The 20,487-nt window shown below is 40.8% G+C and overlaps 1 long non-coding RNA gene across 1 annotated transcript; it reads right to left on the reverse strand.

Annotated features, from left to right (window-relative positions):
- Nucleotides 1-11,252: 11,252 nt before the first annotated feature.
- LOC116665737 lies at nt 11,253-19,082 on the reverse strand. The gene is made up of 3 exons (XR_004322388.1): nt 18,812-19,082; nt 14,497-14,619; nt 11,253-12,663 (listed from the first exon to the last, which is right to left on the reverse strand). It is a non-coding gene; the product is annotated as an uncharacterized LOC116665737 (long non-coding RNA).
- Nucleotides 19,083-20,487: the final 1,405 nt, after the last annotated feature.

Genomic DNA, 20,487 nt, shown 5'->3' on the forward strand with positions numbered 1-20,487 from the left:
TGTCTGGGTCACCATGGGTGTGGGAAGCGAAAATGACTTCGTGATGAATTTTGGCTCTGCTTTATTCCCTGCCTACTCGTAATGTCAACTCCCGCTAGTGTTTGCTGGTAAGCTAATGCTGAATTAGAGCATTCTTTCCTTAGCAAGGTTTCTTGACAGCTAGAACCAAGGTAATAATAATGGGGATGGGAGGAAGAAACCGATCTTTAACCAGCTTTTATGTTTGTGATAAATGGAGACGGTGGGGCACGGGGTTAGCTCTGAGTGAAGCCCAAGGAGAGGGCTGGGTCATAGGACTGACAATTTAAAAATCTATTCTGCACATTAAAAATATTCATCATCAAAGTGCTTTCATGATAGTCCCCCAGGAACAAGACATGATTCTGCCTATTTTTCAGGGGACCAGCAAGGGAGAGTGGTGGCTTAACCCCACCACTGGATTGGAACCTGGGCACAGGGGAAAGAAGGGCTCCGATGCTGGAGCAGCAAAGCACATCTTTCTCCTCATTTCCCAGCCATCTTGGTTGAGGTGGGTGGAAAAGGTACTCTCTGGTAATGGGCCTCTCTCAGCTAAGGAAAGCAGGAGACAATTTTCCAAGGCTTGAGAGCCCCTAGTGTTTCCCTTCCCAGAAGGATTTCCTCCCTGCTGCCCCGTCTTCAGTAGCCCTGTGGCTCAAAGCCAGTATCTCTAGGATATTCTTGCCGAATGCAGGCTCCAGGCTAAGGGGACGGGATCATATAACCACATTTACACGGGCGCATCGTACAGTCTAAAGGGAGGGCCTTAAGCCAATTCCATTCGTCTTCTCTTTCCACTGTCATCACCTCTTCATTACCTCTCATCCTGAGGCTCCGGGAACCTCTTCCCACCAGCTTTTCAAACCTGAGTTTGTCTTTTCAGACCAGCTCCCCTGTAAAGACTGTATCCAATCCAGTTCCTCTTCTGCTCAGAAACCCATTTTTGACTCCCCACTATTTACAGAATAGAGTCATAAGACATCTTTATGTCTTGGGAAAAGTCCCAAATCTGTGCTCTGCAACTGACTACCCCTCTGCTAGCGGGAGAGTTTGGAAGCCCCTGTGGTCCAGAAACAGAGCAAAGGAGCTGTCAAGACAATACCCAACCCTGTGCTGCTTGATGTGTGCACATACCAGACAATGTTTATTTCCTTTTTCCATGTTACAGTCTTTAGTTTATTGAAATGTTAACTTTGTGATCACACCCGAGTTTCTCTATGTAGTTACTCATTTCCGGCTAAATCTTGGGGAGGCCGAGGAAGAGTATGCACAGACACGTTGCACTGACTCCTCTGCCACGGTTGGAGGCTCCTCTCTGTAAGATAGGGAAAGCAGTAGCTCAGTGGCTTGCTGTGATGTAACGTACATGAAATTGACACTCCATCAGGTCTGGTCCCAACATTGTAGCATCATTCTCCTCCCGCCCCTTCTTGCATCTCTGTGAGCTCAGCATGCCCAGAGGGGTGCCTTGCATATTGGAAGTTCTTATTTCTCTGCTTGAGGCAACCCCAGCTGGTATTCTCGGAGAACTTGCCCAGCCACCGTACAGTCATCCGGCTGTATCTGCTGCCCTGAGGTTCACCTTCTTCTGCAAGCCTGGCTGGCTTTGTCCCTTGGTTGTTTCATTGTTTCATTTGCTTTTCTGGGTTTGTAGACTCTTAGACATGGGAAGGACTTTGATTCTTGTGAGCTGTGGCAACTGTAAGAGAATTAGTCCTGTTTTCCACGCCTCACTAAAGGAGATTCCCGCTAACTCATACACACTTCCTAACAATGAAGAACTTAATTCCTCTAGAGCTGCGTAGACTCTGGTCTTAGGTCCACCTCTGGTCGTGGTGTGTAACCTTATGGAAATCACGTGGACTTCCTGAGCCATGGTTGTAAGATGATGGAGGAAGGGGGAGAGGTGATCCCCAACCTCCATTTCCCCAGCCGGGGTTTGTTCACCCTCTTGTTTGAGGCTCACTGGAGATGAACAGCACACTGACAGCATCCTTTCTGTAAAAACCATAAATGAATCCACCTCAAAACTTTTCAGAGACAAAACAAGCAGCGACACCCCCAGCTGGCAGGTGAAAATGAATCTCTGAGTTCCAGAGTTGGTTAATAGCAGAGTTGGAGCCGCGGGCGTAAACAGGTGCCAACAGTGGGGGTGACTGAAGGAACGTTCACATACTGAGGTCTAGGGAAGTCAGTCTGGCTTACACATGGGTCAACTTAACTTTTGTGCTAACTGAAAAAGCCTGTCTGTGGCCTATTAAACATACATTGTACATCCGCTTTAATTATTAAAGAAAAGGGCACATTGACCAGAAGAAAAGAATGTCCATATTAAAAACAAAGACTAAACACCCGGCTTCCCGGGATGCCAGTGCCGGTCCTCCCCTGATGATAAGACTGCCTTCCCAGGTGCCAAGGCCATACTGACTCTCTGTGTATGTGCTGGTCTGTTCTCTTTTTTTTTGACACCTTAAAGAGATGTGTCCCTGACTTGTTAATATTTCTTTGTTCTGACAAAGAATGAAACTGGGCTGGAAACCCTGCTTCTCCGGAGCAGCGCCTCAGAGTAATCTGGGAAGCAGGCTTCCGGGCTAGTTCTCAGTTTGGCGCAAATAAAACTCTCTCCTGTTCTTACTATTGATTGTTTAGTGATTATTTATGTCGACTAGGGGAGCTAGCCTGGTGCCACTGTTTGGGGACAGGAGCTGTAGCAAGCACACGCCACCTTTGGACTGTTTTCTCTGTGCTTTTCTCACTTATGCCCTCTAATGTCTTCTCATCTATGTCAACATAGAATGTGAAAAAAACTGCTCTGCATCACCTTTGCAGAGCACGCACAGTCCCTTAGCCCCTCCCCTCCCCTCTTCCAGGTGCCTTTGCTTCTGGTCCAGCTGCGCTTTATGTGTCCGGGAAGGCTTCTGGGAGGATGGCCCTTTTATCACCACACCATGGGGGAATCGCATGCTCTGCTTTTATGTTTTGGCGGTGGGCTCACGCACAAGTCCCATTTTTTATTTCCAGCTGCTCTTCTCCTAACTCTTTTCAAAGTCGTCCACGCTCCTGTGGTCTGGGAAACCTTGAGTTGATAGAGATGTCACCATACTAACGTGATTCTGACTTCTCTTTACTCACGTTGCTCTGGGATGTTGTCTTTCCCTGAGGTCCCTCCATGAAAAAACATAAAATGCATCTCTCCCGGTTGTGCCGTCCTGCTTCTTTCTGCTCCATTAACACAGAATGGTCTGCCCTGGAAGCGGCCACAGCCAGCCAGCCCGTCATCCTTCACTGGGTTTCTTAGGGAGTGGGAAGGGATGCCGCAGTGATTTAATTTCATCCCTGCTCCCCAGTCAGATGTGGCAGATGGCCGGCCCTGGGAGCCAGCGGATTGGAACTGGGTCCCTTGCAACATGGCCTGTGTTCAAAGTTCATCTTGTTCAAGGGTGTGGTGCAAAGAATGGAGTCTTAATCAAAATGAAAGTCATAGGTGGTGGGGCTCCCACTTCCTCCCGGCTTTACGTCCCTCTGCCTGCAACGCCAGCATCACCAGAAGCACAGATCTTCCTCTGATAAAAAACCAATAGACCAGATTGCCTACCTGATCCTTCCTGCCAGGCTGAGTTCGGGTGGTAATTCTTGTTAAATTACTGCTGTGTCATCATCATGGCAAATAATCTCCAGTTGCTCTTACTTCCATCTGCTGGGAGTTGCTTTAGCTAAAACTTTCAAGCTGCTCCAATAAGGGATTGAAAGGAGATCAAACCAAAGAAAATGGTATAATAAATAATAATAGCCAGCATTGACTGAATACTGTCTGTGTGCCAGATACTGTGCGAGGCACTTTGCATGAATTACGACTTTATCTAGTCTATGTTGCCCCCTTATAAAATAGAGGCGAGTATATTTCAGCGACGAAGAACCCAGGTCTCAGGCTGGCGGGTGGTTCAAGAGCTTTGTCAGGGTCATAAAGTGGTAAAATTAGAATTCGCACCCAAGTCGGTCTACTTCCAGAGTTCCTGCGCCCAACCATGTCACACTCTCCTCAGGGAAGAGCTGGAAACTGGTCTTGTTTCATTAAATTGTCCAGCAGCATTTTCTTACTCTGCATCGCCTCTCCTGCTTGTCCATAAGCAAAGTACTGACCCACTCTGAATTTCAAGGTCCCACGTCGGGTGGTTGAGAGTAGACATAACACAGGCACCGAAGGCTTTGTGTTGTGTCAGCAAGAGGACAGGGATTCGGAAAGTGCCAGTTACGTTTCTCGAGAGAAATCTCTGTATGAACACCTGGTTTTTATTTGCAAGGAGACATTTGGATGTACACTTTCTGCAAAAGATCTATTTTGCAGGTCACTTTTTCAAAGGTAAAGAATGCTCTTGCTAGCTAATGATATAGTCAATGAAGTGAGCTATTTCCTCTCGATTTATATTTTAATAGCCAAGGTGAAGGCACCCAGCTTGATCAGCTTAGAGGGAAAGAAAGAATGAGAGGTCAGGGCAGATGCCACAGCGAGTTGTGTCCACCTTTAGCAACCGAGCCGTGGCCCCGCCTGCAGAAGACCAAGCAGGAGATGAGGAACCCCCTTATTCACCTAGAAGCAAACTGAAGTCTTTGTGTTTGAAGCCTACTGAAATCCTGGGGCTTCCTTCTCCAATTTGATTTTTTCCCTCCTGGCTTTCCCAAGGGCTTGTTTCAGGAGAGGCTTGAAAAATCACGCAGTGTAATTGGATGATTGGTGCTCTTCAATCAAGGCAGCGAGATGCAACAGGCTGCACATTTCAGGTTGACTGTAGCAAGCGAGGTGTTGTCTGCTGGACAAAACTTGGAAGGACAGGCTTGTTTTAATAACCTGCAAGGTGAATTCGCCATCTGCAGGCTGGTCTGTGCTATTAAGACGACGGGGTCTCATTTGTACGTAAGCACTAGTGGGGCCTCTGAGCGATCACCCCTTAATCTAGCTCCATGTGGGTTGTGCCAATGAATAATGATGGGTGGTTCCCTAGTAGTGCAGGAAATGCTTATTGCATGGAATTAAATGATCTCTTGATACATTTTAAATCAGCCTGGTTTCCTTCCGGCTCTCTAAGCTATCCTCTCTAAGCATGCAGTTTGTGCCTGGTTGAATATTTAACTAATCTGGCTTCTAGATTAGTCAGAGCACAATTCAGGAAGAAGGAAAATATCCTAAAAATCTGACATATTCCTAGCTCAGATGTAAATTACTTTTAGATTACTTGGCATTTTGGAAAATGTGCTACAATTGTATCGAAAAGCAAATGTGCAAAGATAAAGTTTCCTTTAATTTTTAAAAATAAAAACTTAGAGAACTTGGGAGTACGGATAATTATAAGCTATGTACATGGCTAGAGTGGAAGCAAGTGCTTTTATCCGTGTGATAGTTATGCATCCAGATGGCATCCCATAGAAAGCTTTCTAAGAATTGCCACTCACAGGAACTTATCAAAAAGCACTTTCCTTGCATGTTCCTGATGCACAGGTCTGGGTTGCTCTTGACTCATTGGTAACACTAGGGACCATTTCTTTCTCTGGGAGCTCACCTGTCCTGGGTGGTGTCCAGCTCAAGATGATGTGAAGACATGACAGTGGTGACCTACTACACAGCTCTCTCTCCTGAGACTCTCAGGAGACGGGGATGATCTGATGAGACACATACAGCAGCGTCACTTTGTGTGTGAGTGTGTGTGTGTGTATGTGTGTGTGTGTGTACAAAGAGATATCCAGAGCATACCTCTAAAGGAATATTTAATAAATGGGATCTTCCACACAGATGGCCAGCAGATACATGCAAAGATGCTCAACATCACTAATCATAAGGAAATGCAAATCAAAACCACAACGAGATACCATCCCACAGCTGTTAGGATGCCTATGATCAAAAAGACAGATGTGGGACCGTGCGCACTTCTGATGGACAAGGGTAGAGAAGCCATCTCCCACCTTCTCTCATGTAGTTGGCCTCGTCATCTTCCTTACTTTTTTCTAGTTTAGCTTAATTATTTCCTGCTTATTTCTTTAGCACTTTAATGTCTAGGTGAAATTTTCTAGCCTGGGTATGTCAGTTAGCTATTGCTGTGTAATAAGTCACTCCCAAACAAATCAAGCTTTTATATAACTCATGATTCTGTGGGCTGGTTAGGTGACTCCTTTGGTCTTGACTAGGCTTGCCCATCTTTGCTCAGCTGTGGGTCAGGTAGGGGACTCTGCTGACACTGGCTGAGCTTTTTCAAATGTTGAGAGTCAGCTGGCTGTCAGCTGGTTCAGGAAGGCCTTGAGTCTTCTCCAAGTTCAGCTAGTCCAGCTTGCTCACATTTCAGAATCAGGGGCCCCAAAGTGGGAGAAGCAATGAGCAAGACCCCTTGTTGCCTGGGCTCAGAACTGACACAGTGTCCCTTCTGCCCACTCTACTGTCCAAAGGAACTCACCAGCCAGCCCAGATTCAAAGGGTTGGGGTAACAGACTCTCCCTATTGTATCGAAGTCGCACTGCAAAGAGCATGGACAGAGGGAGAGTAAAGAATTGTAGATTTGTTTTTTTATTTGCAGTTTATCACACTGAGAGAACTTTTACACACACACAGATACAAGCAAAAAAGCTTATTTTAGCTGCTGGAATGTAGGAGCAATGATCAGAGTGCATGATTAGGCCTTGGAATTTAAAAGTAGACATGTTTCCTGTACTCAAACTTTAGGTGTCCATTCTCTGAAGGTGTGACCTTGGTTTCTCTATCTTCCTATTGTTTCTCTGTCCTCCTATTTTTGCTCTGTCCTCATTTGACTACGTTTTCAAAGGACTGGAGTTTTCAGATGCCTGAGATCATTTAAGATGCAGGGTTTGGCTTAGCCCTGTGTATGGAATTTTTGTAGTGTGTAATTGAGCACTTTTGGCTATAATCGTTTATTTTTCTAGGATGTTCTAACTCAGTGTTTCTTGGCAGCATTTAAGACAGTCCTGTCTTCTAATTTCAGACTATCAAATTAAACATTTTTTTGAAACATTATTCTGGACCAAGAAAAAAAAAATAGAAGGTTTTCTGGCAATATTTGTGGACTTTTGATTTGCAGCTCCTGTGAAAGTCTTGAGACTCCAGATCAGGGGCTGCCAACTCACAGGCCAAGGGCTGGGTGTACAGCTGGGTGTGTTATCAGGAGGTGATAGGAAGTGGGGGGATCCTGGGGTAGACAAGCAGGTCCTGACATTTGCTGCAGGTTAAAGTAAACGAGGGAGCTTAAAAAATGCCCAGGCTGCACTCCAAACTAATTAAAACAAAACCTCTGGGAGTGGGACCCAGATATCAGTACTTTTTAAAGCTCCTCTCGTAATTTCAAGATGCAGCCCAGTGTATGAACAAGGGAATTAAACCATGATTTCTTCGTCTTCAGTGTGCAGACCAATGACCAGCAGACCTCGTTAAGATGCAGATTCCGCTTTGACAGGTTTGGGGTGGGCCTGGGATTCTGCATTCTGAGTAAATCCTGGGTGATGCCAGTGCTACTGGTTTTCAGACCACACTGAATAGCAAGGACCTTCAGCAGAGATCTCAAGCAGCCCACAGTCTGGTCTGTTTTTGTGTTTTGTTTTGTTTTTTTTTTTTTTTTTTTTGGTTGGTCTCTTTCATATTTAAATGCAAATTGAGTCAACATTTCAAAATCAAGAGATTTCTCATAAAAAGTCGTATTTCTTATTTATTGTGAAAAAAGTGATCCTCCAACACCAAATCTGCATTCCCACACGGACTGGTACTGAGTGACTTCCCATGATAAGGGGGTACAGGTGGCTCACCAAAGTAGGTGCTCAACTGCCTTTTAAAAAATTTTTTTTGGGGGGAGGGTGGGGGAGGTAATTAGGCATATTTATTTATTTATTTTTAGAGGAGGTACTGGGGATTGAACCCAGGACCTTGTGCATGCTAAGCATGCGCTCTACCACTTGAGCTATACCCTCCCCCTTGAACTGCTTTTTGCTGCACTTATTCATGACTAGGACAAATGTGTCTTCTGTCCATAGAGACTGGCAGATTCATATAGAACACACAAATGCACATGTACATGCTTAGCAAAACCAGGGAGGCAAAAGCCAGCAGTTACGTGGGCAAAGGTGAAAGGAAAACTTAGATATGTGTATTACTAAGGACCCTATTGGTTGCATCAGAAGCCTATTGGAGCTGTTCAAGGCGGAAAAGCAAGTGAGGGGGATTGATTATAAGGCTATCAGGGGAGCCAAGGACACGGACATCACCAAGGAGGATACTCTCTTTGGCTCCACTGTGGCTCCTCTCTGCACATCTTCCTCATTCCAGGTCTTGGCTTCCTCTGTTCTCCAGCTCACCAGGTGGAAGACAGGGCCACCAGCAATACATCGTTTTACACGCTAGGGATCGTGCTATGCAGTCCCAATCCATATTCCTGTGGAAGGGGTTGGGACTGGCTCAGCCTGGAGGCTGGAGGATGACTCGAGAGGCTTCTGCTGCACTAAGTAAACTTATTCAACTGAGCATGCAGCTGAAGCCTCCCACACAGAGGGCGAGAACCAATGCTCTGGAACTAGAATGACCCCAGTCCATCCCAAAGGCAGGAGGGTGGACAGGAAGTGCTCTGGACTCCTTCACTCATGAGGCATCATTGCCCTTTAAAGGAGGAGAGTCCGTCCAATTGCAGACTCAGCTATTTCATCATCATCATCATCATCATCATCATCATCATCATCATCATCATCATCATCGTCATCCCTGAAGGTGAAGCAAGGGCAACAGCGACTAGCTTCATCAATTTCTTCCCTTTCCAAAACACAAGGCAAAGCATGAAAATTACATAAAGACATCAACTCCTGACAGCCCATTACAGGTAAATTTTTGTGTTTTGAATGTGACTGTGTGGGTAGGTGGCATTAAGTAAATAACCTACAGAAATGAGCTCTGGGAGCAAAGTCAGGGAAACACAGCCAAGGGTACACAAGACAGAGATGCTCCAGCTGAATTTCAAAAGGTGAGGAAACAAGAGGAAATGTGAAAATGGGAAAAGAGAAGAGGAAAATGTTAATAAGCTAGGTTGTTGAAGAATCTGAAAAGTGTTCGTAAGAGTGAGCATTTACTTCCCTTTAATGAGATCGGGGATTATCTGTAAAAACATTTAGCTCTGATTGTTTTAAAGGGAAGAGATAAAATGTTTAATGTGTGGCACCCTGGAGTGTGCCTTTTTTTCCTTATTTTAAATGATAATCCTAATGAAACAACTATAATGCGTAAGAGATCAAGTCATATAGCTTCCCATCAGAGATAGTGCAATTGCGAACAATGGCACAGATGTTGTATATTCAAATGATGAGGTGAGAGCAGATTTGAGGATAAGAGGAACAGAAGTGCCTGATATAAGACTGTATATGAATACTCCCACCCGATCCTAGGACCCACCCGTCTGACTTGGCCAAGATGTTTCATATACTTAGGGCCAATTGTTGAGTTTACTTTCTAATGAAAAATATTCCTTAGGGCTCTTCCTTGAGATCTGGGGGAAAAAAAAGTGATTGTACTAATAATTACCATGAGGCATTTGGTCCAGACCAGTGGTCCTAGAATGTTGTCTCAAAAGGCTGAGAGAATGCACATCAGTATGTAGGGAGGAATACTGAAGTAACTCACCTGCTTTGTCCTGGGGTAAAGTCTTCCGTGAAGCTTGTCAGGGGTTGTAAGGCTTGTCTATTTATCTTTCTCTGGCTATATTAAATCTATATGTACTTGTCATTCTCTCTGAAAGACTAAAAGCGGTACTTTCTCCCAAATAATCTCAGGTTAGGTGTGATTCCTCCAGGGGAACTCCTCCTGTGGATTCACATGGAGACAGACAGGGAAACTTCTCCCTGGTTCATTTCCCCGTCCTCCCTTCCCTTCCCCTCCTTTACTTGGAATCAGGCCCTTGGAAATACACATTAAAAAAAATCTAATTGGTACTGGAAAAAGAATTCGTTCTTACTGAAGCATGGCTTCTTTCTACAAGGAAGGCCATTTGGAAAACCAAATCGTGCTTGGTGAGGTCTCTGAAATGAGAGCAGGAAAAAGACTACGGCTTGGCTGGCTCCCTTCTCCTAGCCAGCAGGGGTGGAGACTTAGCTCTAGTTCCCTCGTAAACACTCCCTCTCCGGTGGGCCAAGCTGCCTTCTCAGTTGTGCTGATTGCATGAAACTAACATTTGTATCAAATACTCTCTGGCTGCTCCAGGCAGGTAAATTTCAGCAACCTCCAATTTCAGCCTCTGCACTTGGTGATTTCTAAGTCTCTCATGGCAGAGAAGAGTCTCTGTCTTTCCCAGATATGAAATAGGTCTTCCTACCCTTTTGCAGAAGCCAAGGGATAGAAGGACACTTTGAATCATTCTCTCACTCCATTAATGACTTTTTAAATTGTTCATAACCTTCAAGATTCCTGTGACTTCTGAAGTAATGAATACTTTAAAAAATGGGTCTAAAAATATTTCTTTACACGCAAAAGTTGGAGTATATCACCCACACGCTCCAGCTAAGAATATACTAAGGAAATGACTGACCACAAAAAAAGAATAGAGAACTTCAGTGGGGGAAAAACCAGAAAAATGAGGTGAACAACAGAATATCTGTAAATGGGTATAGATAGACTGCCATTGTGAAATAAGAGAGAACAATAGCGAAAATTCTTCAAACAGAAGGGATATTGTAGGTGGAATTCCAATAAATGCTCAGCATATTTATGAGCTGGGAGGTGAAGGTGCAGTAGAAGTTATAAACGGTGGTGACTATGAAACAGACTATGAAGAAGGTGTGTGGTGATAAGTAAAAGTGCATTAAAGATCCCACTTTGCTGTGGTTATGTAGAAACCACATGTCATGGGCCCCCTAAAATGGCCCTGTTAAAACTAAAGTAAGATTGAAGGGTAAAAGCACTGAGGAGGGTAAATAGGGAATATTATGTAACGATGCATCAAACGTGTGTATCAAACTAAGAGCAAGTAAATTGATGAGTAAAGTAAGGGAGAATTGATAAAAATTAAAAGTGGACACCTTAATCACCTATCTCAGAGTTCTAAAAATGATTTAAAAAATTTTTAATTTATTAAAATCCTATGTGTGTATGTATTTATTTATATTGAAGTATAGTCAGTTTACAGTGTTGCGGCACAGAGTCATACGATGATACAGACTGGGGAGAAACACCACCGAAGAAAAATGCCATTCCCCTTACATCATATCAAGGAGGCAAACTATGAGAGTGACTTATCACGCACATGTTAACCTTGATCACCTGGATGAAGCAGTGTTTGTCATGTGTCTCCACTGTAAGGTTACTTTTCCCTCCTCTTTCCATATTGTGTGGAGAGAAGTCACGAGGCTTAGCCCACACTCAGTAAGTGGGAGCTCTGCTCCATGACCTTGAAATGTTACACAAATTATTGGGAATTCTGCATGGGAGATTTGTCCATTCTCTTCCAATGACTTATGTATTCAGTCACTTATTTAAATCAATGTGGACTCATAAAAAGCTAGCTTCTATTTTAGGCTAAGACCCCACACCATTTTGTTTATTTTGTTGCCCAGTTTGGCCGTTAAGTGCTCTCTCAGTTCGCTTTAGTTCCCCTTTAAGAAAGGATTTTTTTTTTTTTTAAGAAATAATATAGTGGAATTGGTCACACCCAAACTTGATTTGATAGCTGTATATAAAACTTCCCCATTCTTCAGATACAAAACAGGGTTTTTCTATGTTTATGTACCTGTTTTAAAAATTAGACTTGGTCATGAAGAAAACCTTAAAAATTAATCCAATAAAATTGAAAGTAAATAACGAAAGGGTTTTAAAAAGCCTTAATTACTTGGAAATTAAGAAATGCATTTTTAGAAAACCCTTGAATTTGAGAAGAAATCAAAAAGAAATCACAGACAAAATAGAATGACCCAGCACAACAGAACTCTCCAAAATCTAGAGCTTTAAATGTCTTAATTTTTAAAGAAGAAAGAACTATTAAGGATCAAAACACTCATCATATGAAGTTAGAAAAAGTAACCAGTTTTGTTTTGTTTTTTAAATCTGTCAGTGAGCAGCATTTCCCCGTTTTACCCCACCAAAAGGTGAGTTCTTGGCAGCTCCATCAGGTGGGATCACAGGGTGCCTCTGTGATCAGGGTCCGTGCAGCTTGGGTATCAGCTGGGCACAGCGGACGGTCGGGAAGGCTGGGCCTGTCCAGTGTCTTGGAGCAGCTGTGACAGGCACTCTGCCAGGTGGCTTTGACAGCTTCAATGTCACTCACCAGATTCTGGGCCAGGCAGAACCCCCAAATCTGTAGGAATGCAATGCCTATGAAAATACCAGCCACGATGGTTAAGTTGTCCTGCAACCGCTCCACAAACTGGGGCACACTGCCTTTCGTGTAGATTGCAATCTGCTGACCGACTTCTGGTTTTCGCCTGGCGTCATGGCCACACTGAGTGTAGATGACAACTTCTGTGGGATTGTTAGTACAGCAGGAGGATGGCACGCCACATCGCTCTTGAATTGCAGTGGCATGTTTAGGTTCCAAACATCAGCTCCAAAAGCCGCACAGCACTGCCAATATTCCTGGGTGTAGTCTATGGGGTTTTGCTAATCAATCAATGTCATCCTTATATGCTCTGATGTTGTTGTAATAGAATTATAATAGAGAGAAAGTTCAAAATAATGAAACAGAAAAAGAGAAAAGATAAATAAATCCAGAAATTGATTCCTTTGGAAAAAAACCAACAAAGCAGAAACGTTTGGAAGCCTAATTAAGATGACAGAGAACAAAAATAAGCAAGGTTTGGAACAAGCTAGGGGCTATAACCACTTAAAAATTGCAGAAAAATACTGCATGCAACTCGATAACATCCAGATCTAAAGGAAATAGATGATTCCTAGCAAAATAGACATCACCAAATTTTACTCAGAAGTTGTAAAACAGACAAACTAATGACCATAGGAAAAACTAGAAGTTTATTCAAGTTCTATCATTGGTAAGGACACCATTGTCAAGATGAGTTTAACCTTTAGAAAAGAAATAATTCCAATATATTTAGATATTTCAGGTCATGGACAATGCAAAACTACCAGATTATTTTCATGAAACCAGCATAATTTTAAGACTTAATGATGGTAATTCTCATATAATATATCCTACCAACCAATGGTGCTCATGAATATAGAACCATTGCTGAACTCTATTTGCTAATTTTTTAAGCATTTTTGTATCAAAAGTAATAATTTGACTAAATATGATTTATTCCAAGAATGCAAGGTCAATATTCTGTCAATGTAATCCACTATAATAACACAAGAGTTAGCCATATTATAGCAAGAGATACAGAAAAGATATTTGATAAAATTCAGTAGCTATTTAAATTGTGAATAAAATAGCAATAAAAGGAAACTACTTGAGTTGTGACTATAAATCATGATCAGTATTATCACAGCAAAAGTGAACTTAAACAGCAAATAATCTGATTCCATTTGCTCTGACAGTAGGTAGGGATACCCAATATGGCTAGTATTTAGTACTGCGTCTCTAAAATCTACAACAATATAAAGCATAAAATAAAACTGTCAGACACATTGGGGGAAAAGAACAACAATGCTTTTTACTAATGGCATCTATAAATGGAAAATCAAAAGGTTATGTTTTTGTGGGTTTTAAAATTTGCTTTTTAAGAAGTTATCAGAATTTGGTAAGGTGGCTGGATATAAATAATATAATAATGAATCACATTACTCTAGAAATCAGTACATAGAAATGTTGGTTATAAATGGTGTTGTTATATGACTTTGGTTATAAATGACAAGTTATACGGTGTTTAGAATAAATTTAAAAGAAAGGCACAAGACCTATTTGAAGATAATTACAAAATCTCACTGATAACAGAAAGATCTCCCTTTAAAACTTGCTCTGGAATAAAATAATTTATGGTTAGTGTCAGTTCACCCCAAAAGAATATATAAACCTCATGCAATTCAAATTAGTAATACAAATATTTTTTAAAAATCTGGATGAATAACCCTAGATATATATTAAAGAATAAATGCCTAGGAATAACCTAGAAAACCATGAAGAATTATAATGATGGAGAATTTGCTTTTTAAGATTATGCCACCATCACTGTATTTAAACCAGTGTGATAGTTGCGTGGGAAGAGACAGATCAAGGGTGTAGAAAAGAGATTTCAAAATAAGTGCCAATGCTTGAGAATTTAACATATGACAAAAATGGTTACTTCTATGGGAAAAAATGGGTTATTTAATACATGTGCTAGAACAATTAGCCAGCCAGGTAAACTGACTTTCATCTGACACCACATCCAAAGATAAGTCTCTTCTGGACTTTCCCAGGAGTCCAGCTATGATGAACTAAGGCCACACTGTGTAACCTGCCTGCCCCTGTCCTCCCATTGCAAAAAACAGTGATAAAACCTGGACCCAATACAAAAAGTAATTACCTGAAAGTATGGGCGAGTGAAGTGAAGCAGACAGATTCTAGTGGGAGGTTCACACTTGGAGGAGGGGGACAAGAAGCCTGACAAGTTCCTCTTTGTGGCTTCACATGGTAGTGCCCACAGCAGCTGTAAGGGAGCCAGAAAACTGAAGCTGAAATACTGTGAACACTGGAGAGAGTTGGAGGGGAGGGTGGTGTGCACCCACATTCTGACTCTCAAACTATGCATATGCAGAAGACTCAAAGCCGCTCAGCTAAAGACAAAAGGTCTGACCTGAGACTAGAAACACTGCTCAAAGACAGAGTTTGAAGTTTAAGCCAGGCAAAAACATTTTCTGCTAAAAACACTCATACAAGAAAAATAACAGAATCCAGAATTTTCACAATTTAATATTCAAAATGTCCAGGATATAATCCCAAATTGTCTAACACACAAAGAACTATGAAAATGGAACATATTCTCAAGAGGAAAAAAGTTAATCAAGTGTGACCTCCCTCAAGATGAATCGGCTATTGCAACTAATAGACAAGGTTATTTAAATAACTATTACAACTATCCTCAATGAAGTGAAATAAAACATATTTTCAATTAATGAAAATTTCAGCATGGAAAAGGAAATCTCTGCAGAAGAAATAGAAACAGTAAAAAGGAAGCAAACTGAAATTCTAGAAATAAAAATACAATGTCTGAAATTAAAAATTCATTGGATGGACTTAAAATCTAAATGGATATGAAAGAAGAAAATGTAAGTGCATATGAAGATAGAGCGATAAATATTATCCAAGGTGAGAAACAGAAAGAGGATTGAAAAAAAGAAAAACAAGTCTGATTTTTTGTTGTTTAAAATGTCTTTCATGTCCCTACTTATCATGCTCAATCTTCCTCTAACTTGAACATCCGGAGTGCAGTTATAATGACTGTTTGAATATCCATGTCTCCTAACTCCCTCATCGGTGTCATTTCTGGGTCAGTTTGACTGACTGACTTTTTTCCTCTTTATGGGCTGTATTTTTTTCTATTTCTTTTCATGCTTCTTAACTTTTGAATGTATTCTAGGCTTTGTGAAATTTTCCTTGTGTACATTATTATTTAAGCTATGCTTATTTAAATATACTTGAGCTTCATTTTGGGATGTAGTTAAGTTACTTGGAAACAATTTGATCCTTTTGGTCTTGATTTGCTAGCAGGGAACAAAGCAATATTTAGTCTAGGGTAAAATTTTTTTCCACCACTGAGGCAAATTCTTTTTGGTATTTCACTAATTCCTACAATTATGAGGATTTTTTCACTCCAGATGGTGCAAACAGGCACTATGCTGGCCCTTGGTACTCCTCGAAGACTATCCTTTCTAACCCTTTTGATAGTTTTCTCAGACACGTGTGTTGAAGAGTTCTGGGACTCGTAGATCTCTGGAGTTCTCTTCCCTCATAGCTCACTCTCTCCTCTTCAACACTCTGTTCTTCTGATTCTAGTTGCCTTCTCCCCACCCTGGGTCCCAGCTCTACTCTTCAGCTTAGGGAGACTACTTGGGTTGCCCTGCCCTGGGCTACCGACTAGGAACTCTCTCTAGGCCATTGTTAGGGTGAGTTTAGGGCCCAGCTCCTTCATTTCTCATCTCTCAGAGACCACTGTCCTTCTTTAGTTGATGTTCAATGTCTTGAGAAACTTTCTTTAATATATTTTGTCCACTATGTTAGTTTCAGGAAAGAAGGCAACTCTGTTAGGGAACAGACGAGGGAAGAGTTACTCTGAGTCCCTCAGTAGCCATATCCCTTCAGTCTGGGCCCTGCATCTGGGATGCTACAGGGTCTGAGAAGATGAAAAGCAATCAGCTTTTTGATATAACAAGCAAATTGAAAAATTTATATAAAAAGGCAATGGACATAGAATACCCAAAATTTTTTTGAAAAAATCTATAGCAATCAAAATTAGCATAAGGATAGTCATAGAGACAAGAAATATATCCACACTTAAATGGTCAATCAAGTGCCAAGACAAATCAATGGAGAAAGGATGGTCATTTCAGAAATGGTGCTGGAGCAATTGTGTATTTGTATGCAAAAAAAAAAAAAAAAAAAAAAGCTTATACCTTTACCTAACACTATAAAAGATTAATTAAAAGTGGATCAGAGACCTAAATGTAAGAACTAAAACTCTAAAACTTCTGGAAGAAGACATAGAATAAAATCTTTGTGACCTTCGGTTAACCCTAAGATTTCTTAAACAGGATATAGGCAGCGTAAATATAAATGCAAACAAATGATAAAATGGACTTCATTTAGATGAAAACCTTTGGATTTTAAGAAACATGGTTAAGAAAGTAAAAATGCAAGCTATAGATTGGGAGAAATTTTTTTTTGCAATACATACATCAGAAAAAGGACTTTCTAGAATATAAAGAACTCTTACTCTCAAGAGTAAGAAATCAAACATCCCAATAAAAACTGGGCAGAAAGTCTTTCTAAAACGTAGACCAAATTTGTGAACAGATATTTTACTGGCAAAGGTATATGAAAGGCCAAAAAGCATATGAAAAGATTCTCAACATCACTAGTCATCAGAGAAAAGCCAAATAAAAACCACAGTGACATGCCTACTAGAATGAGTGAACTGAAAAATCCTGACTGTACCAAGTGCTGGTAAGGATAACAGAGCAACTGTAAGTCTCATCCATTGCTGGTCAAAATGCAAAATGGTACAGTCACTTTGGAAAGGTCTGGTAGTATCTTTAACTGTATGACACACACGTCCCATATGACCTAGAAGTTCTATTCCTAGATATTTACCAAAGAGAAAGAAAAACTTACACTCACAAAACCATATATGCAAATGTTTACAGTGGGACAATCTCCAATAGAAGAAAACTGGTGAGTGGATAAACAAATTGTGGTTTATCTGTACTGTGGAATTCTACCCTGCAGTGAGATGTAACAAAGGACAAATGCAAGCAACATCATGGGTGAGTCACAGTAACAGTATGCTAAGTGAAAGAAGTCAAGAACAAAAGCCTGTAGTGAGTGATTCCATTTACAAAACAGTTCTAGAAAAATGCAGAACTACAGTAATAGGCAGCAGATCAGCGGCTGCCTGCAGCTGTGGGCAGGGGTAGAAGGGGACACAAAAAACCTTTTTATGATGATGGACCTGTTCTATACCTTGATTGCAATTACTTTATTATATATAATTACCACAATTCATCAAACTGCGCACGTAAAACAAGTGTATTTTATTTTCTGTAAATAATACCTTCACTTTGAAAAATCAGAAAAGAAAAAAAGCAAAATAGGTTCCCCATGATTTACACGCTCAAATATAAAAAAACAAAAACAAACAACAACAACAAAAATATACTCATGCAAAAAAAATCTTGCAACTGAGGGGTCAGGAAGAACTTCTTAATTAAAACCAGAAAATTAGAGGTTGTAAAAGAAATTACAACAACTTTTGTGTGATTTTAGAAGCAATTAAATCAATGGACAAAATAGATCAGGGAAAAAAACAGTGTAATACAAATGACAGACAAAGGGTAATTTGTCCGTATTATTCAAAGTACTTCTCCAAATTGATGAGAAAAATACAACACTGTTAAATAATTAAAGAGAAGTCACAGAGGAGCAAATTTAAATGGTTAGATACATGAAGATATGCTAAAATTGACTGGCAGCCAGGAAAATAAATGTAAATTTAAAGAGCCACGAGTTTACATTCAAGAGCTACACACCTAATACTTGTGGGGATTTAAAGAAAATGATACTCATTTTCCTGGCGAAAACGTGTAGTGTTAAAGCCTTTGGCATAAGTACTTCAGCAGTATTTATTAAAAATAAAAACACGTATATCGTTTAACCTTACCAGGCGTCCCCCAAGGCTACCAATAGAAAAATAAAAGCAGATGTATTAATGGACATGGACACTAACGTGTTATTGTAGCCTTGTTTCTAATGGCACAAAGTCGGATCAAAGAGGATGCTGGTCAAGAGGGGACTGATTAAAAAAATTCTACTACACTGAGCAATCAGTAAAATGAGTGAATTAGAGCTATAGTAAGTGACTTAATTCACCACTTATTGAATAAGGAATGCATGATGCAGAAAAGGATGTATGATAGTTCACTTTGGTTTTTTTGTAAAACAAAGACTAAAATCCCACTTTACATACTTCAGCTTTTTCACTTACTATCTTGTAATTAGCATTTTTCCATTTCATTAAAAATTTTTTGGTAATCATTAAAAAAAAAAAACAACACCCAGTGATTTCCTCTGATTTTGTAGATCAGAAATCAAGAAGGGCTTAGCTGGGTGGTTTGTCCTTGACCCACCTGCGTGTATTCAGCTGGATCAGCTGGGAGGATGCATCTCATCTTCATTCACACGTCTGGTGCCTTGGTGAGCACTGGCTTCTTCACCTCTCAGCATGGAACCTCATCTTCCAGGCCTTCCTGGGCTTCCTCACAGCACAATGGCCTCAGCTTTTGCCCTACTTGTTACATGGTGGCCAGTTTCCAAGAAGTGGGAAGTGGAAGTTGCCAGGCCATATAAGGGCTATGCACAGAGCTATTATAACATTCTGGCAGTCATAATCTACTGACTGAAGACATCCAAAGTCCTGCTCAGATTCCAGGGGTGGAGAAATAACGTTTCCTCATGAAAGAGTGGCAAGGATACTTGCAGAAGAGCATACAGCGTGGGGATATTATAGTGGTCGTCTTTAAAAAATACAGTCTGCTACAGTATTATATGATTCAATTTATGTAAATACTGGTGTTTCTTTATATTTAAAAATCTAGAATAATATAGGGGTGAAGCAATGTTTCTTCGGAGCATAGCAACTTTGAGTAGACACTGCTTTATACTTTAGATTTTTCAGTGTTTGGTATTTTCTACAGTAAAAGAATTACTTTTACAATCAGCAAATTTTTTAAAACCCTAATTTTGGTATTAAAAAGAAATAGTTGTGTAAGGTTGTTTGCACAAAGAATTTGCAGTGCTCAAAGCATGCATTTAAGTGGATGACATGTTTTTTCTCTGTGGAAAATTTCAGGAGGAACCTCTACATTTAAGTTTCCATATTTGCAGATGGAGTAGGAGTGATAGCTTCTTGGCAAAATTGAATTTAAATAATGGATTTAAATAATAGAAGGCATTATTCAGCACGAGCTTAATGCAGTCCCCACTCAGACGGAAGATTTAAGCAATGAGATGGAGCACATAAAAGCTTGACAGTTGCCTCATGCAAATTATTATATTAAAAACTTACACAAAAAATTAAAAATGAAGCTGACCAAAACCTTCAAGGAAGAAGGGCTGAGGGGTTAAGTGGCCTTTTCAGCAGTCAAGAAACTGGTGTCATCCTTTCGTGGGTGTCTGTCTGGTTCCTCCTCTATTTTCAGATTATTTTCAGGATTATCATTCCTGTAGCTGTGAGTTATCAGAATAACAGCAAATGTGTATATTCGAAGATTTTTCATTGCCTTCACTCATCTTCTCAAACATACCCAGAAATCATAATGCTGGAATTACAGTGACACAATCATCCCCATGGAAACAGAGACTGGTGTCATAAACATGGCATTATGACTTCTCAGCGGGAGGAGGCAGATGGGATTTTGGCACTGAATCTGTAACATTTATTTAAAAACACCAATGTCTAAGAGAATAACATCAAAGCGAAAAAAGAAAAAAGAAAGGGCATGGAGTGGCCCCTGTAATACTCATGGTGTGCTTTTTGTTTTTGTTGTTTTCCAAGGATTTTTTCCCCTATGGCAGGACCTGATTTTGCTATTCCTTTTCTTTTTTTGTGTTGTGTTTGCATGACATGTTCTCGTCTTATTCATCAGCTGTTCATCTTGTTAGGGGCTGCATGTTTAGGTGGAGAAAATGAGACCCCAAGAAAGGGTCTGACTTGCTCAAGTTACTTAGCAAGCTAGAAGTTCCGTTGAAGCCAGAGCCCTACTGACTTCCAATCCACACATCTTAGTTTCCCTTCAATGTCTCA

This window comes from Camelus ferus, chromosome 9 (genome assembly GCF_009834535.1).
Source record: "Camelus ferus isolate YT-003-E chromosome 9, BCGSAC_Cfer_1.0, whole genome shotgun sequence".
Taxonomy (NCBI): Eukaryota; Metazoa; Chordata; class Mammalia; order Artiodactyla; family Camelidae; genus Camelus; species Camelus ferus.